Source organism: Cervus canadensis, chromosome 21 (assembly GCF_019320065.1).
Source record: "Cervus canadensis isolate Bull #8, Minnesota chromosome 21, ASM1932006v1, whole genome shotgun sequence".
Classification (NCBI taxonomy): Eukaryota; Metazoa; Chordata; class Mammalia; order Artiodactyla; family Cervidae; genus Cervus; species Cervus canadensis.
Genome location: NC_057406.1, coordinates 31,164,216 through 31,182,791, shown reverse-complemented (window position 1 = coordinate 31,182,791; position 18,576 = coordinate 31,164,216).

Genomic DNA, 18,576 nt, shown 5'->3' with positions numbered 1-18,576 from the left:
AATAAGTGACTGTACTAACAAAGGTTAGAGGTTGACATAGCTGATGATGTGAATCATATAGGAGCAGTGAGGATGAAAGTATAATGACTTGAAAATGGTTCAGGACCAGAGGGGAGATCCATCAATTGCTCTAACATATGCCAGATAGTCCCTAATCATCTCCCTTCCAAAAATGAGCTCCCAACCTTTTGTTCTTACATCCTAAGGAATTAGGTCCTTTAAGATCCTTTTCTTTCCTCTCCAAGAACTGGTCTGGCAGAGAAACAGTAGTAAAGACACACAGAAGATAATAGGTGAGGGAGAAGGAAAGCTGGGTCACTTTTTTTTTTTTTTTTTGCTTTATTATATTCATATATTTAAGTTTCCTACTGGCTCTCCAGTTGAAAGTATCACAGGCTTCTTAAACTCAGCATGCCCAAATAGAACTCGATTTTCTCCTTGACACACTCTCCCACCTCCCCCATCTAAACATTTGCCTCCTCTTGAGTATACTGTACTAGTGAAAGACATCATCAACCCTCCCCTGCCACAGCTCTTTTCTTTGTTCTTCTTAATTCATCCAACTGTCTTGAGACCCAGGGCTCCTCGTCTGCATTAGGTGCTCATCACATCTTTTCAATGATTTCCCCAATAACCTGGCCTTTATTTAAAATTTTCATAAGTTGTTCATCATGGATTTTTTTACATTAATTTTTATTTTTGAAAATAATGCATTAAAATACCATTTATCTTATTTACTAGGTCTCCGGGGGCCTTGTTAAGTGGTACACACAAAACAAGTGTTTCACTCACTGCATCCTTGTCCCACCCTCTGTGTGTCCTCAGTCACATCTGACTCTTTGCCACCCCATAGATTATAGCCCATCAGGCTCTTCTGTCCATGGGATTTTCCAGACAAGAATACTGGAGTGGGTTGCCATTTCCTTCCCCAGGGGTCTTCCCAACCCAGCAATCAAATCCGTGTGTTTTGCATCTCCTGAATTGGTAGGTGGATTCTTTACCATTGAAACACCAGGAAGCCCAAGATCTACTTTCTAAACAATTTTCAAATATGCAATATTGATTTATTAACTATAGTTACCATATTGTACAAATGCGTGCTGCTTTAAGGTATTAAGGTACTAAGTTACTGACAATTGTGTGGCAATTTGTTAAAGCAGCAATAGGGCACACTTCCTGAGAGAAGCCTTTTTTGATGCCCCCAAACTGAGTTCGATGTTCCTCCTCAATGTTGCCTCCTTTCCCTGACCTTGCCTTCCTCATAGTACCTGCCTTACTGCATTGCATTTCTGGGATAGGACCAAGACTTGTCACTCCCAAATGTCTCTTTGGTAAGTGGATTATTTTGAGCTGAAAGCAATCAAGGCCCAAAAGACTCAGGAAAAAACTTTGACCTTCACCTTCAGTTCAGTTCAGTTCAGTCGCTGTCATGTCCGACTCTTTGCAACCCCATGGACTGCAGCAAGCCAGGCTTCCCTGTCCATCACCACTCCTGGAGTTTGCTCAAACTGATGTCCATCAAGTCTGTGATGCCATCCAACCATCTCACCCTCTGTCGTCCCCTTATCCTCCTGCCTTCAATCTTTCCCAGCATCAGGGGCTTTTCCAATGAGGCAGCTCTTCCCATCAGTTGGCCAAAGTATGGGAGTTTCAACTTCAGCATCAGTCCTTCCAATGAATATTCAGGACTGATCTCCTTTAGGGCGGTCTGGTTTTATCTCCTTGCAGTCCAAGGGACTCTCAAGAGTCTTCTCCAACACCACAGTTCAAAAGCATCAACTCTTCAGTGCTCAGCTTTCTTTATGGTCCAACTCTCTCATCCATACATGACTACTGGAAAAACCATAGCTTTGACTAGATCGACTTTAGTTGGCAAAGTAATGTCTCTTGTGTGTGTGTGTGTGTGTGTGTAGCAGAGTTTTATTAAAGTGAAAAGGGACAGAGAAAACTGACGTAGACATCAGAAGGGGGATGGAGAATGCCCCCTTGCTAGTCTAAGCAAGGGGATTACATACTTTTTAAATTGGTTATTACAATAAATCAATATAAGATGACAGGATTAGAACTAACAATAGAAAGATCTTACCAGGCCCACTGCATAATATACATTTTAAGATAACAGGATTAGTCAGAAGGTTTTCAAGGAGAAACTGTCCTCAAGCAGGATACATTGTTTTTATATAATCCTTACTAAGAAATGTAGGAGAAAGTTTGTCCTTTCCTCCTCCTTGAGAATTCCAGACCCCTATCTCCTCTTCGAGAGGCCCAGGGCCCTTTCTCTTCCTCAGGGACCCTGGACTTCTTATCAACCTGCCTAGGAATTGACTCTCTCTTTCTCCCCTTTTCTTTCAGGAGAATTATGTTGCCAAGGGAAAGGGGCATTGTATTCATTCCATAACTACTTCCTGCTGTTGAGAGGCATTGTCCCTAAACTATTGAGGCATCATATTCTCCTAACTCTCATATTGAGGGTCTCTGATCCAGGGGTCCCAGGTAATAGTTGGAGGAGGTTCTGGCACTCATAGGAGCTTGAATAACCATTTGTAACCTAAAAGCTTTCAGACGGTTAGAAACAGATCCAGTTACACAGTTACAGATGCAGGGATCAAAAAGTAAAAGCAGAACAATTAGAATTATTGCAATTAAGATAGTTTTTCACCATGAGGAGATAGTTAACATTTCCCAAAGTGAGGTGACTGAAGCTTCAGGAGAATCCATAGCCTGAATCATCTCGTTCATGTATTTAATAAAGTGAGTAACATTAGTACTCATATCTGGTATATATGTACAACGTTGGGTATGAATAATAGTACAAGTTCTTCCTTGTGCAGCCATTAGAGTGCCTAAGGCCAATCTGTTTTGTAAAATCACCTTTCTAATTTGTATTTGTTCAGCATTAAAGGCTGAAATAGCTTTTTGAGAATCTTGTAAAGCCTGTTGAGTAAAGTTAGTCAGAACATCAACTTGTAGCATAACATCTATAGTTCCCAGAGAGATAATCATACCAGTGAAATATAGACCTTGCACAATGAGTTTTAAGGTATGGCAGATTAGCAGGCTTCTCTGGAAACTCTGAAAATATAAAGTCATGAGGAAAAGCTAGACCTAGGGTTCACCTCCCTATCCAGCCTGGGGGAGGCCACACCCATAGGTAAGAGCCACATATACAGTAGGTCCATTTTGAGGCAAGCCAGCATGACTGAGGGATCCAGTCCCAATCAGTGCCTAGCCAGGCAAAAGGAGGACCTGAACTTCTTATGTGCAGCAAAATAGTCATTAAACCAAGTTAAAATATAATCAAAATTAAGAGTCACATTATGTCCATATTTACATCAGTCTACCTTAGGATTGTTAGATGTCATCACAGAGTTGAGATCCTTTCCTTGAAGGATCACATCACATCCTTTCCTTGAAGTGGAGAAACCCACCCTGGGAAGCCTTCAGTTGATGAAGAGGTTGGAAAGCTGAAAGCTGAGTCACATAGTTAATTCTAAGGCTTCAGGATCTATGACAATATCTGTGCACAAAAGCTGTCATTGAGATAATCCCTCCTTCTTAGGGGCAGTTAAGCCCTCATTAATGCTATGGGTCAAGCTTTAAACCGACTGTCTTGTGTTTCCTGAGTTAGCTTATGCAGATGTCTCTTAATAATGTCATTAGCCTTTTCAATTTTTCTGACATTGGGGTCTCCGGGAACAGGGTAAGTGATATTCTATTCCTCGAGTTTTTGACACCCCTTGAGTTACAGCAGCTTTAAAGGTAGAGCACTGTTGCTCTGAACTTCAGAGTTTAAGATCCCACTTACATCATGAGAAGTCAGTACAGTAAGATCTTTCCCATGCAATTAACCTTGGGCTTTAGTCGATACTGCTTTTGACGTGAAAATAGGTGAGGGTCATTGAGCTTGATAATGACAGGAACAGTATTTTGTGCTCAACTTATAGTTTTTCCATCAGTCCACACTCTAGAATTTACATTTTGTTCAATTAATGAGAGAGAAAGAGCAGGCTCCACATTCAAGAAAACAGAGGCCTGGACCTTGCAGTATATCCTTCCCTAGAAGGGGTGAGTGAGACTGGCAAGATCAGAAACTCATGAGAAAAACAGCACAGAGTCCCAGTTGCAGCTTAAAAGATGACTGAAATAATAGCCTTTGGCTCATCCTGACAGTCCCATTACAGTAGTGGACTGGGAGAAAAGTGGACCAGGGGCTTCAGTGAGCACAGAGAAAGTTTCCCCGGTGTCCAAAAGGAATTGACTGATTGGCCCCCCACAATTATTAATACCCAGGGTTCCTTGGGTATTATTAGGATGGGGGCTTGTGTGGGGACCCCCAGGCACCTTCGGTCCTGATTGTCTTGAGAGTCTGACCCCTGGGGCCCACAACTCAGAGGGCAGTCTCTTCTCCAGTATGGCCCTTTGCAGACCGGACATGGAGCTGGGGGCAGCTTAGATGCCTGAGGGCATTCCTGCTTGAGATGCCCTTTCTGTTCACAGTAATAACAAGTCCATCCCTTTTCACCTGGGTCCCTCTGGGTATTTTTCTCAGGCTGTTTCAGAGCAGGTCTAACAGCCTTTGTTGGGGCTTCAGTCTTTTGCCTGATTTTTTTTTTTTTTTCCTATTTTACTCCTCATATTCTCTACCATAATATATTGTCTGAGCCAGCTGTAACAGTTCTTCTAAAGACTGATTTGGTCCAAAAGCCTGTTTTCATAACTTATGGCAGATATCTGGAGCTGACTGAGTGAGAAATCTATTGTTTAATATTACTCCTCCTCTGAACTTTAGGGAAGAACGTCAGTAAACTTGTGGAGAGCCTTCCGTAGTCTATCGAGGAATTTACCAGGAGTTTCCTTCTCTCCCTGTTCTATGTCAGCCAACTTAGTATGGTTTTAAGTCTTAGTATGCGCTTTCTTAAGTCCTTCAAGTATACATCCGGCAAAGCAGCTCTGTTATTGGAACCTCTTGGCTCCCAGTAGGAAAGAGGACTATTTCGTGTTCCCTCTTTCCCCTTGTCTCACGTTCAAGCCATTCATCTCCAAAAGTAGTAGATTTCCCCAAAACTCAAGTTTTTGAGTCAGGAGTCAGTGTCTGTCCCAAGACATGCATTGCATCTCCCCAAGTAACTTCATAAAGTAAAGTTAGTCCTGTAAAGCCTTCTATGTATCCTTTGGAACCTCTAAATAGTTCAACCACAATTGGGACTGTTTGAATTTTTACCAAGACTGAGGCAACCCCTCCTGTAAGGGGGCCCTGATTCTCAGCCTGTTCAGTTGGGAGCCTCAGATACAGGGGCAAAGTAAGAGGACAGGAAGGAGCCAAAGTTTTCACACTCAAATCTGCACTTTTAGGACATAAGTCTGGCATGTCTTTCAGAGAAATAAAGAGCAACACATATGGCACTTCTACCCATTTCTCTTGTTTTCTAGGGAACTGTTCTAGTTGTAAAACAGTATTGTAATTAAGAGACCCTTCAACAGGCTAGCAGTCCCCATCTTCTAAAGGATACTGTGACCGTTCAGTATCACAGAAAAAGATCAGGTGTGTCTTTTTTAAACTCTGGGAGTCAAACTTGCCCCCCCCCCTTTTTTTTTTTTAATACATTGTAAAGGAGTGGTTCTGGAACTGCTAGCTCCCATGTGTAAAAGAGAAAAAAGCGGCATCCACAGCTGTGGTTTCTTTCCACCAGAGGCATCCCTCCCCACTCTAGATGGGGGTGTAGACAGACTTTCCACGGAAGCTTTCCTTCCCTGGTCAGATTTAGTCTGCCCCTTATGGATGCGGGCACCTTTCTTGTCCCTCCTGGTTCTACCACAGGGGTGGGGTGGAGATGCACCAGGGGTAGACCTGATGGCATCCCAAATTGACTTAGTTCCTTATCACCAAGACCTTTGTTTGATTTCTTCTCCTCCTCTGATGTCACCCAGAGTGGATCAGAGTAGTCTTTTGGAATGTTTCTCAAGCTAGGACGACTAGGGGAAGCATCCATCATCCCTCTGCCTGTGCACATATCTGAGTACAGTACTGACCGCAGTAGAAATGGTGAGTCATAAAGGGATGAAAAACAACCAAGATGTCCCTTCTGGGTGTCACCATGCCAGTATATGTGATAGCAAAAGGGTCGGCCAGCAAGGAAAAAGTGATTTTTGTCCTCAAGCTATTAGGGCCAATCCTTCCAGTTCATTTCCACAGATACCACAGAAAGAATATCTAACGAGTTGAAACAGAAGCCTCTGGAGCGCTTTCTCTAGTCTGCTAAGAGCTAGCACTACCAAAGGAAGAGGCCCATTGCACTTCCAATCTGACCAGATCCTGCAATCCCTGATCTGTGTCCTCAAAAACCTCATGGTCTCCAGCAGTGCTTCTATCCACATAGATCAGAGGCACAGTCATGACAAAGATTCACCTTCAGATCACTGGGCCCTGAGGCAGGTGACCAAGAGAGATGTTGCTGAAGCTAGAGTTCCACTTCGTTCCCAAACATGCTCCTGTAACTTGTGGCTCCTAGCAAGCCTAAGTGCTGCCATACATGTGGTCTAAGTAAAAGTACACAGCGACAGCATGGATCACAAGTCCCTTGAAAGTCTATAATCTGACAGATTACATTTGTAGTTCTAATTCCCTATGCAATTATGAAATATTCAAAGGGACCAGCAAAAGTGACCTAGAAAGGAAAGTTTGGTCCACACGCTTCGCCCATTTCTGGCCATTCTCTTCACAGGGACGTTGAGTGTCTCTTGGCATTGTTCCCCTTTTTGGGACTGCCTTCAGTCATTACAAGGCACTGGAAAACCACTGAGCAGGGCTCACCACTTGCTTCAAAAAGGGTATATCATTCATTCACACAAGCACACCATAGAGTTAGTGAAGTAGAGCAGAAAACGTTATTACTGAGAAAGCAGAGAGGCTAGAGCTCTTGAGTGTTCTTACCTTGTCCTGAAGATCCTAGACAAGCCCCCAAGATTGTAGCTTATGGTGAATGATGTCAGATTCGTGATCTCCGAAGAAGAAGATATAGCTTTGGGACCAGACACCAGGCTTAGTCACTCAAGAGTTTTGTATAGCAGAGTTTTATTACAGTGAAAAGGGACAGAGAAAGCTTCCAAGGAACAAGTATCTTTTGATTTCTTGGCTGCAGTCACCATCTGCAGTGATTTTGGAGCCCCAAAAAATAAAATCTCTCACTGTTTCTACTGTTTCCCCATCTATTTCCCATGAAGTGATGGGACCAGATGCCATGATCTTAGTTTTCTGAATGTTGAATTTTAAGGCAGCTTTTTTGCACTCTTCTTTCACTTTCATCAAGAGGCTCTTAATTCCTCTTTGCTTTCTGCCATAAGGGTGGTGTCATCTGCATAGCTGAGGTTATTGATATTTCTCCCAGCAATCTTGATTCCAGCTTGTGCTTCATCCAGCTCAGCATTTCTCATGATGTACACTGCATATAAGTTAAATAAGCAGGGTGACAATATACAGCCTTGATGTACTCCTTTTCCTACTTGGAACCAGTTGTTCCATGTCCAGTTCTAACTGTTGCTTCTTGACCTGCATACAGAATTCTCAGGAGGCAGATAAGGTAGTCTGGAATTACCATCTCTTTAAGTATTTTCCACAGTTTGTTGTAATCCACACTGTCAAAGGCTTTGGCCTAGTCAGTAAAGCAGAAGTAGGTGTTTTTTATGGAACTCTCTTGCTTTTTTGATGATCCAATGGATGTTGGCAATTTGATCTTTGGTTCCGCTACCTTTTCTAAGTCCAGCTTGAACATCTGGAAGTTCTCGGTTCATGTACTGTTGAAGCCTTGCTTGGAGAATTTTGAGCATTAATTTGCTAGCATGTGAGATGAGTGCAATTGTGAGATAGTTTGAGCATTCTTTGGCATTGCCTTTCTTTGGGATTGGAATGAAAAATGACCTTTTCCAGTCCTGCGGCCACTGCTGAGTTTTCCAAATTTGCTGGCATATTGAGTGCAACAGTTTCACAGCATAATTTTTCAGGATTTGAAATAGTTCAACTGGAATTCCATCACCTCCACTAGCTTTGTTCGTAGTGATGTTTCCTAAGGTCCACTTGACTTGGCACTCCAGGATGTCCGGCTCTAGGTTAGTGACCACACCACTGTTGTTATCTGGGTCATTAAGATCTTTTTTGTATAGTTCTTCCATGTATTCTTGTCACCTCGTCTTATTTTCTGCTCCTGTTTGGTCCTTTATTGTGCCTATCTTTGCATGAAATGTTCCCTTGGTATCTCTAATTTTCTTGAAGAGATCTCTAGTCTTTCCCATTCTATTGTTTTCCTCTATTTCTTTGCACTGATCACTGAGGAAGGCTTTCTTATCTCTCCTTGCTATTCTTTGGAACTCTGCGTTCAAATGGATATAATCTATCCTTTTCTACTTTGCATTTAGCTTCTCATCTTTTTTCAGCTATTTTAAGGCCTCCTCAGACAACAATTTTGCCTTTTTTGCATTTCGTTTTTTGGGGTATGGTCTTGATCACTGCCTCCTGTACAATGTCACGAACCTCCATCCATAGTTCTTCAGGCACTCTGTCTATCAGATCTAATTGCTGAGAATCTATTTGTCACTTCCACTGTATAAACATAAGGGATTTGATTTAGGTCATACCTGAATGGTCTAGTGGTTTTCCCTACTTTCTTCAATTTAAGTCTGAATTTTGCCATAAGGAGTTCTTGATCTGAACCACATTTACCTCATGTCAATATAATTCTTGAACCAGCCAGCAAAAAAACCTAGAAGGGTAGAGGAAAACTTCTTCCTCCCCAAAGGGGATATTCCTTACCTCTAGACTGTAAATTCCATCAAAAAGAGATCATGTCAGTCCTTTGTATACCCAGAACCTAACTTAAAGATACACAAGACTGCAGCTCAAGAGGTATTTGTTGAGTGAATGAATGAATGTGACTTCTCAAAGAGGGCTGATATTACATGTCGCCCAAAATAAAAATGCACAAAACTGGATAAACAGGAAGGTCATACTGTATAGCGCAGGGAACTAAATTCAGCATCCTATGGTAAAATATAATGGAAAATAAATATGAAAAAGAACATGAACACACACATGTATAGTTGAGTCACGGCTGAACAGCAGAAAGTAACACAACATTGTAAACCAACTATGTGTGTGTGTGCGCTCAGTGGTGTCCAACTCTTTGCAACCCTCTGGATTATTGCCCACCAGGCTTCTCTGCCCATGGGACTTTCCAGGCAAGAATGCTAGAGTGGATTGCCATTTCCTCCTCCAGGAGATCTTCCTGATTCAGGGATGGAACCCGTATCTCCTGTACTGGCACATGGATTCTTTACCACTGAGCCCCCTGGGAAGCCAAATCAACTATACTTCCATAAAATAAACACGATATTGTGAATCAACTGTGTTCAATAAAATAAAACAAGATAAATGTGAAACTGTGAGTTAAGCTTTATTTAGGGAACTTAATGAAGACTAGAGCCTGGGAGACAGCCTGTCAGAGAGCTCTGAAGAACTGCTCTGAAGAGGTAAGGGAGGAGCTAAGATATATATGATTTTCTTTTTCTTTTGCTGAGGAAAGCATGTATTAGAGCATAAAAATATTACTACTAATTGCAAAGAACAGACACCTAAACTTAATAATCTTCATTTCAGTTCAGTTGCTCAGTTGTTTTCAACTCTTTGCAACCCCATGGACTGCGGCATGCCAGGCCTCCCTGTCCATCACCAACTCCCAGAGTCCACCCAAACGCATGTCCATTAAATTGGTGATGCCAATCAACCATCTCATCCTCTGTCATCCCCTTCTCCTCCCACCTTCAATCTTTCCCAGCATCAGGGTCTTTTCCAGTGAGTCAGTTCTTCACATCAGGTGGCCAAAGTGTTGGAGTTTCAGCTTCAGCAACAGTCCTTCCAATGAATATTCATGACTGATTTCCTTTAGGATGGACTGGTTGGATCTCCTTGCAGTCCAAGGGACTCTCAAGAGTCTTCTCCAACACCACAGTTCAAAAGCATCAATTCTTCAGCGCTTAGCTTGCTTTATAGTCCAGCTCTCACATCCATACATGACTACATCCATACATGATTAGATGGACCTTTGTTGGGAAAGTAAGTCTCTGCTTTTTAATATGCTGTCCAGGTTGGTCATTACTTTTCTTCCAAGGAGTAAGCATCTTTTAATTTCATGGCTGCAATCACCATCTGCAGTGATTGTGGAGCCCCCAAAAATAAAGCTTGTCACTGTTTGCATTGTTTCCCCATCTATTTGCCATAAAGTGATGGGACCAGATGCCATGATCTTAGTTTTCCAAATGTTGAGCTTTAAGCCAACTTTTTCACTCTCCTGTTTCACTTTCATCAAGAGGCTCTTTAGTTCTTCTTTGCTTTCTGCCATAAGGGTGGTGTCATCTGCATATCTGAGGTTATTGATATTTCTCCCAGCAATCTTGATTCCAGCTTGTGCTTCCTCCAGCCCAGCGTTTCTCATGATGTACTCTGCATATAAGTTAAATAAGCAAGGTGACAATATATAGCCTTGATGTACTCCTTTCCCTATTTGGAACCAGTCTTTTGTTCTATGTCCAGTTCTAACAGTTGCTTCCTGCTCTGCATACAGGTTTCTCAAGATGCAGGTCAGGTGGTCTGGTATTCACATCTCTTTAAGAATTTTCCATGGTTTGTTGTGATCCACACAGTCATTGAAATTCTTCCTTAGATAGATTTCTTAACTATTCAGGAGTCCAGTATATCCAAAGCATGGAACACTTCTGTGTTTCTTCATCCTGAATTCCCCTCAGGGTTCCCTGTCACTGGGGGACTTCAATGACTAATGGCTTGATCCTTCTGAAACTGGAATGCCAGGCAATAATGTTTTCTTATGTTCATACTAAAATCATGTGTCATGGTTATTAAGTTTAAAATTCAGCTAAATTTGTCTTCCTAGCCCGAAAAAAGATAAAAATTAAACAGGCAAGAAGTGGGCTTTTTCCTAAATACCCCATGAATACAGATGGAGGCAGTGGTTGCCTTGACAACTATGAGAAATCTGCTTTCCACAGGGAAACAAATGAAGCAACAAAGCAAGGGGAAGTGAAATTATTAAGTAATTTGAGGTTTAACAGGGATTTCTGAGTTTCTTACATAGTAAGACACATGCTTAGACATGACCTATGTGCCCGAGACTGGATGTTTTTATTTATGACAATAATGAATTGAATGTGCCTGGACTGGGCTTCCTACCTCTGAATATGATTCCAACATGAGTCAGGGCCACATGGCAATTTATTTATTCCTATTTTTCTTTTGTCATAAATCTTTGTTATCCTCTAGCTTCATGATGTAATGTTAGTATGTAAATTCTCAAAGGGAGTGGTCATTACCAAATTGTGATGGATTATTATAGTCATCCAAGTTTCTTTTCCATCTTCTGTCTCACCAGAAGTCCAGCATGGTGTGGCCAGGCTCTCTGTTCAGGACATTACGAACCTGAAATCAAAGCATCATATGGACTGAGATTTTTGCCTTGAGGCTCTAGGGGAAAATTATCTTCCAAGTTCATTGGTGTAGATGGCCACATTCAGTTCCTTGCGGTTCTTATAAGACTGAGGTCCCCTTTGCTTGCTGGATGTCAGCTAGGAGCTATTCCCAGGAACTAGAAGCTGCCCTTAGCCCCCTTCTGCATGGCCACCATTACCACTGCACAACATGGGAAGCCAGACAGTCCTCAAATGTCCCCTTCTTCAACTAGCCAGAAAAAATGCTCTACTTTTAAAAAACATTTATTTATATCTAAACATAAATAAATCTGCCTGCAATCCCTGGGTCGGGAAGATCCCCTGGAGAAGGAAATGGCAACCCACTCCAATATTCTTGCCTGGAAAATCCCATGGACAGAGGAGCCTGGTGGGCTACAGTTCATGGGGTCACAAGAGTTGGTCACGACTTAGCGACTAAACCACCACATTTATATTTATTTATTTATTATTGGCTACCCTGGATCTTCGTTGCTGCATGTGGGTTTTCTTCTAGTGGTGGCAAGCAGGGGCTACTCTCTAGTTGTGGAGCTTGCTCTTTTTATTGTGGTGGCTTCTCTGGTTGCAGGGATGGGCTCTAGGGCACCCTGGCTTCAGTAGTTGCTGCACGCAGGCACAGGAGTTTTGCTGCATGGGCTTAGTTGCCCTGACACCGGTGGGATCTTCCCGGACCAGGGGTGGAACCAGCGTCCCCTGCATTGCAAGGTGGATTCTTAACCACTAGATCACCAGGGAAGCACCAAAATGCTCTACTTTTAAAGATTCCATAAAATTATGTCAGGTCCATCCAGATAATCTCCCTACCTTAAGGTCACCTCTTCCTTGTAACAACATAATCACAAGAGGAAAATTCATCAGATTCACAGTCCCAGGGATTATCAGGGAATGCACAACCTGTCGGTGGGATATTTGGTGACCATTTGAGAATTTTGTTGAGCATACCACTACCCATGAAAGTTTATCAGAATGGGGAGTATATTTTGAAAAGAACCCAATAAACAAAGAACATTGAGGTTTTTCTTAGTACTTTCCCCCACATTCTCAAGGAGAACCATTTCTTTAATTAAACTTGAATTATTCACAATTACATAATTAGTTTCATTCATTGTGATTTATATGACTAAATCCAATTCTTCCAGCATGACTCTGAATTTCCATTGGTTAGACAATGATGGTGGCAAGTGATTAGCATGTGTAGGTTATCCTTGCTGGCCAGTGAGTTCATTTTGGGCTAATTTGGCTAAACCATTAAAGAACAATAAAATATTTTTTTGGAGCGCTAACAATATCCAGTGATGTCTGTATTTTTGCACTAGAGTTTTGTAAGATGTTACTTACTATTGGAAAAGACCCCGATGCTGGGAAAGATTGAGGGCAGGAGGAAAAGGGGATGACAGAGGATGAGATGATTGGATAGCATCACTGACTCAATGGGCATGAATCTAGCAAACTCCTGGAGATAGTGAAGAACCGGGGAGCCTGACCTGCTGCAGTCCATGGGATTGTAAAGAGTCAGGGATGACTTAGTGACTAAACAACAACTTACTATTGGGGGAAACTGGGTAAAGGGTGCATGGGATTTCTTTGTTACCCTTACAACTGCATGCGAACCTACAAATTTCATCTTAAAACTCAAAGTTTAATTTTAAAAAACTATCCAAAAACAACAAAGAAACAAACAAAAAAAATTAAAAAAATTAAAAACTATCCATTTCTTTTGTGTGTGGCACATTAAATTCAGATGCCAGCTATATGGAACATTGGGGCATTGATTTTGCTTTTTCCAGAAGAAAAAGATACATGATAGGGAAGCAAGATAGAATTAGAAAGTATTTTTGGAATATCCTAAGTGAGGAATCTGATCAAAAGCTCTAGACAGGCTCTTCCCCAGCTTAAGTCAGCTGAGTTTCTAGATGAGTTTCTAAATTTTACAGAGTGAGTAAATTATCTATTCATGCTTTGGAGTTTGTGCGTTGTTTAGAATATTGGAAATCCAAAGCTTCCCCTAAGTTTCTATTATATTATGCAGAGGATCAGGTGTTTTAAGCAAAAATATTGTGACTTTTGTAACCACGTAAAAGAGAATGATTTACAAAAAAAAAAAAAAAAAGCTGTGAAGCACCCAAAGAGCAAGGAAATGTATTTTCTCCTAGACACTGCTTATGTGATTTCAGTTACCATCACCATGCGATGAACCCATAAATATATTCTTCTCTGCGGTTAGGCTACATCCTAGGTGAGAAGAGAAAAGAGTTGAAATGAGTCTTTGATTCTGTTCATTATGATTTTTACCATGAAAAGTATTTGAAAGAACTATTATGTTTTAGCTTGTTTTATAATGAAGCTTCAAAACAAAAGTATCCTATGCTAAGAATGATATCCATCTCTTACTTATTTCTTTATTTGACCCCAAGCAAAAAATTTTTCAGGTAAGTTCCAGATGCCATTCACCAGCTATTTTCTCCTCACATCTTTGTTAAAGATGCATCACCACTCCAAGCCTGCAATAATTGAAGTCATTAACTAAGATGTCCACACTCTGCTAATCTCTGCTTATTTTTCACAAAACTGCTAATCTTCAGGAAACATCTCAAACCATCATTTCTCTTTCTGTGTCAGAAAAACAGAAAGTGGAGAACGTTATGGATGACAAGGACTCTTGGAACATTAAACTTTAACATGGGCCATGTGGCCATCTCTCTTTAATCTGGAAAGAGACAGATCTGATACACTGTCATTAAAATTCAAGGCACCCCAAAGCTATATGGTCTAAGGAAAGAGTATGAAGGATGTTTTTGTCTTTATATCTTTCTCCACATTATGAAAATTTTTGCATGTGTGTGTTCAGTGCAGTTCAGTTGCTCAGTCATGTCTGACTCGTTGCGACCCCATGAACGGCAGTGCAGCATGCTAGACCTCCCTGTTCATCACCAACTCCGGAGTTTACCCAAGCTCATGTCCATTGAGTCGGTGATGCCATCCAACCATCTCATCTTCCGTCATCCCCTTCTCCTCCTGCCTTCAATCTTTCCCAGCATCAGGGTCTTTTCAAATGAGTCAGTCCTTCGCATCAGGTGGCCAAAGTATTGGAATTTTAGCTTCAGCAACAGTCCTTCCAATGAACACCCAGGACTGATTTCCTTTAGGATGGACTGGTTGGATCTCTTTGCAGTCCAAGGGACTCTCAAGAGTCTTCTCCAACACCACAGTTCAAAAGCAACAATTCTTCAGTGCTCAGCTTTCTTCACAGTCCAACTCTCACATCCATACATGATTACTGGAAAAACCATAGCTTTGACTAGACGGACCTTTGTTGACAAAGTAATCTCTGCTTTTTAATATGCTGTCTAGGTTGGTCATAACTTTCCTTCCAAGGTGTAAGCGTCTTTTAATTTCATGGCTGCAATCACCATCTGCAGTGATTGTGGAGCCCAAAAAATAAAGTCTGACACTGTTTCCACTGTTAACCCATCTATTTCCCATGAAGTGATGGGACCAGATGCCATGATCTTAGTTTTCTGAATGTTGAGCTTTAAGTCAACTTCTTCACTCTTCTCTTTCACTTTCATTAAGAGGCTTTTTAGTTCCTCTTCACTTTCTGCCATAAGGGTGGTGTCATCTGCATATCTGAGGTTATTGATATTTCTCCCAGCAATCTTGATTCCAGCTTGTGCTTCTTCCAGCTCAGCGTTTCTCATGATGTACTCTGCATAGAAGTTAAATAAGCAGGGTGACAATATACAACCTTGATGTACTCCTTTTCCTATTTGGAACCAGTCTGTTGTTCCATGTCCAGTTCTAACTGTTGCTTCCTGACCCGCACACAGGTTTCTCAAGAGGCAGGTCAGGTGGTCTGGTATTCCCATCTCTTTCAGAATTTCCCATAGTTTATTGTGATCCACACAGTTAAAGACTTTGGCATAGTTAATAAAGCAGAAATAGATGTTTTTCTGGAACTCTCTTGCTTTTTTGATGATCCAGCGGATTTTGGCAATTTGATCTCTGGTTCTTCTGCCTTTTCTAAAACCAGCTTGAACATCTAGAAGTTCACGTGTGTTGAATGCATGTGTTGGGGAGGGGGAAATTTCCCCTTCTCCCCTTCTTGTGTCCTTGTAGCTGGAGTAATAATAAAATTGACACAAGACTGATTCATAGGAGAAAAAGGAACACAATTTAATTCATGCACATGGTGGGCCCATAGAAATGACACCTAAGAAGTGATGAAAATAGGCAACTTTTATACTTTTTATACAAAGAAACAATAAATTTGTGAGGAATTGACCAGACAAAGAAACTTAGGTTTGAGGGCGCCCAGTTAGTGAAGAATCTGAACTGAGTTTGGGCTTGGGGTAGTAAATTTTAAAAGTCGCCAGGTTTATTTACACAGGCTTCTCAGCCCCAATTTCCTACCTCAGGAGATAAGAATGTCCTTCTGCCTCCAGCTGAAAGGAGGGCATCTTTCACATGAGACATTTATTTCCTGCTTCAGGGAACAGAGAGGAGAGTCAGAGTGGCCCTCTTGCACTGGCCATTTCTTTAGCAACTTTGATTCAAAATAATCAATATGCTATTGAGGTATATTTTGGAGTGACATAGTCTGAACCCCAACACATGTAACACTTCAATTGAAAGAAGCCTGCCTTTCAAGACCCTAAGTATAAAAAAATAATTTTTTTAAATGGTGTCGTTTTAAGTATCAAGTTCACTTTGCAAGGAAAGAGGAGACTGGGTCATGACAATGGTTCCTGACTGTTAGGTGGACTTTGGAAACTTTGGAAACAATTAAGGCAAGAAATTTCAGCGACAGACTGTTTCTGCCCTACTGGAATGCTGGCTGTGTCTACCGTATTAGAACCAGTCTCTGCAGGTCAGGAAGCAACAGTTAGAACTGGACATGGAACAACAGACTGGTTCCAAATAGGAAAAGGAGTATGTCAAGGCTGTATATTGTCACCCTGCTTATTTAACTTCTATGCAGAGTGTATCATGAGAAACGCTGGGCTGGAGGAAGCACAAGCTGGAATGAAGATTGCTGGGAGAAATATCAATAACCTCAGATATGCAGATGACACCACCCTTATGGCAGAAAGTGAAGAGGAACTAAAAAGCCTCTTAATGAAAGTGAAAGAGGAGAGTGAAAAAATTGGCTTAAAGTTCAACATTCAGAAAACTAAGATCATGGCATCTGGTCCCATCACTTCATGGGAAATAGATGGGTTAACAGTGGAAACAGTGTCAGACTTTATTTTTTGGGCTCCACAATCACTGCAGATGGTGATTGCAGCCATGAAATTAAAAGACGCTTACTCCTTGGAAGGAAAGTTATGACCAACCTAGATAGCATATTAAAAAACAGACATTACTTTGCCAACAAAAATCTGTCTAGTCAAAGCTATGGTTTTTCCAGTGGTCATGTATGGATGTGAGAGTTGGACTGTGAAGAAAGCTGAGCACTGAAGAATTGTTGCTTTTGAACTGTGGTGTTGGAGAAGACTCTTGAGAGTCCCTTGGACTGCAAGGAGATCCAACAAGTCCATCCTAAAGGAGATCAGTCCTGGGTGTTCATTGGAAGTACTGATGCTGAAGCTGAAACTCCAATACTTTGGCCACCTGATGCGAAGAGTTGACTCACTGGAAAAGACGCTGATGCTGGGAGGGATTGCGGGCAGGAGGAGAAAGGGACGACAGAGGATGAGATGGCTGGATGGCATCACTGACTCGATGGACATGTGTTTGAGTAAACTCCGGGAGTTTGTGTTGGACAGGGAGTCCTGGCATGCTGCGATTCATGGGGTCACAAAGAATCGGACATGACCGAGCGACTGAACTGAACTGAACTGAACTGAACCCCACCATAGGATGGTGCACATTCTCAGAAGACCTGAGACCCCCTAGTTGACAGCCAGTGTTGAACCCCCAGTCTTGCAAATTCCAGTGTTCTTGCAAGAACAGCCATTCTTGCAAATATGCAGGTGCATGGGTGGGTCAGCAAAATTGACAGAGGAGCCATCCAATCAACTCAGAACTGGCATAAGAAATCCTTGCTGTAAAGTCACTGGGTTTGGGGGCACACAGAGCGGATTGGAACAGTTGAGGAAGACTTCATGAAACTCAGTGTTTTAAAAAAGAAACAATAGTCCCAAAATAGAGTTATTTATGCTAAGTCCACGTCACCAAATCAAGACTTAATACCTAATCTTAATTGCTGTCTCAACTCCCTTGGAATGTGACCTTTAACCAGTCAGCCTGGAATTACCTGTCAGCACTAATTAAAGCAATTTGGCCAATAGGTACTTTCTCTCCCCTTAGAAAGGTGATCCTGTCTGAAACTGCATTGTTTGTTAATAATTTCCTGTTTCTATCCCCTTTCTGCCTTTAAAAACTTTTCCATAACTCAAGGGAGCTCCTATCTGTTTACTAGGTGGATGCTGCCTGATTCATGGATTATTTAATAAGGCCAATTTGATGCTTACATTGACTTGGTTGAATTTTTGCTCTTTAAAAATGTTACAAAACTAAACTCATTTTTCTTGATTTTCATTTTCCCCCTTTTCTAGTAATAGTGCCTTCATTTCTGTGTCCTCAAGTTTCGAAAATTGAGGCAGGCTTTTTTCTTTCATTTTATTTCCCTCTAATGTGCAGAGCTACGTCTCATCAATTCTTCCTTAATAATTTCCGTCTCTACTTTCCTTTCCATTAACAGTTACCATGTTTATGCTAATTTAATAGCTAAAGCACAGCAATGATTCTTTGGCCTTCAGCAGTTCAATTTATCCTGAATCCTCATGGAATTTTCATTTCGTAAAATATTGCTCTAATTATGCCTCTTTCCTCCAAAAAATCCTTAGATGGCTTCCTTTGCCAACATAACAATGTTCTTGCTCCTTTGATTTACTGATTGAATCACCTCCCTCCCAATTCTGGTTGCCATTTGTTGCCCTGGGCATAACCTATCCTTCTTCCAAGTTATCACTTTTCTCCAAAATCCCCACATCCAGCCATAACTCTAGTCATTATTTCTAGACCATTCCATAAGCATTTCTTCTTCAA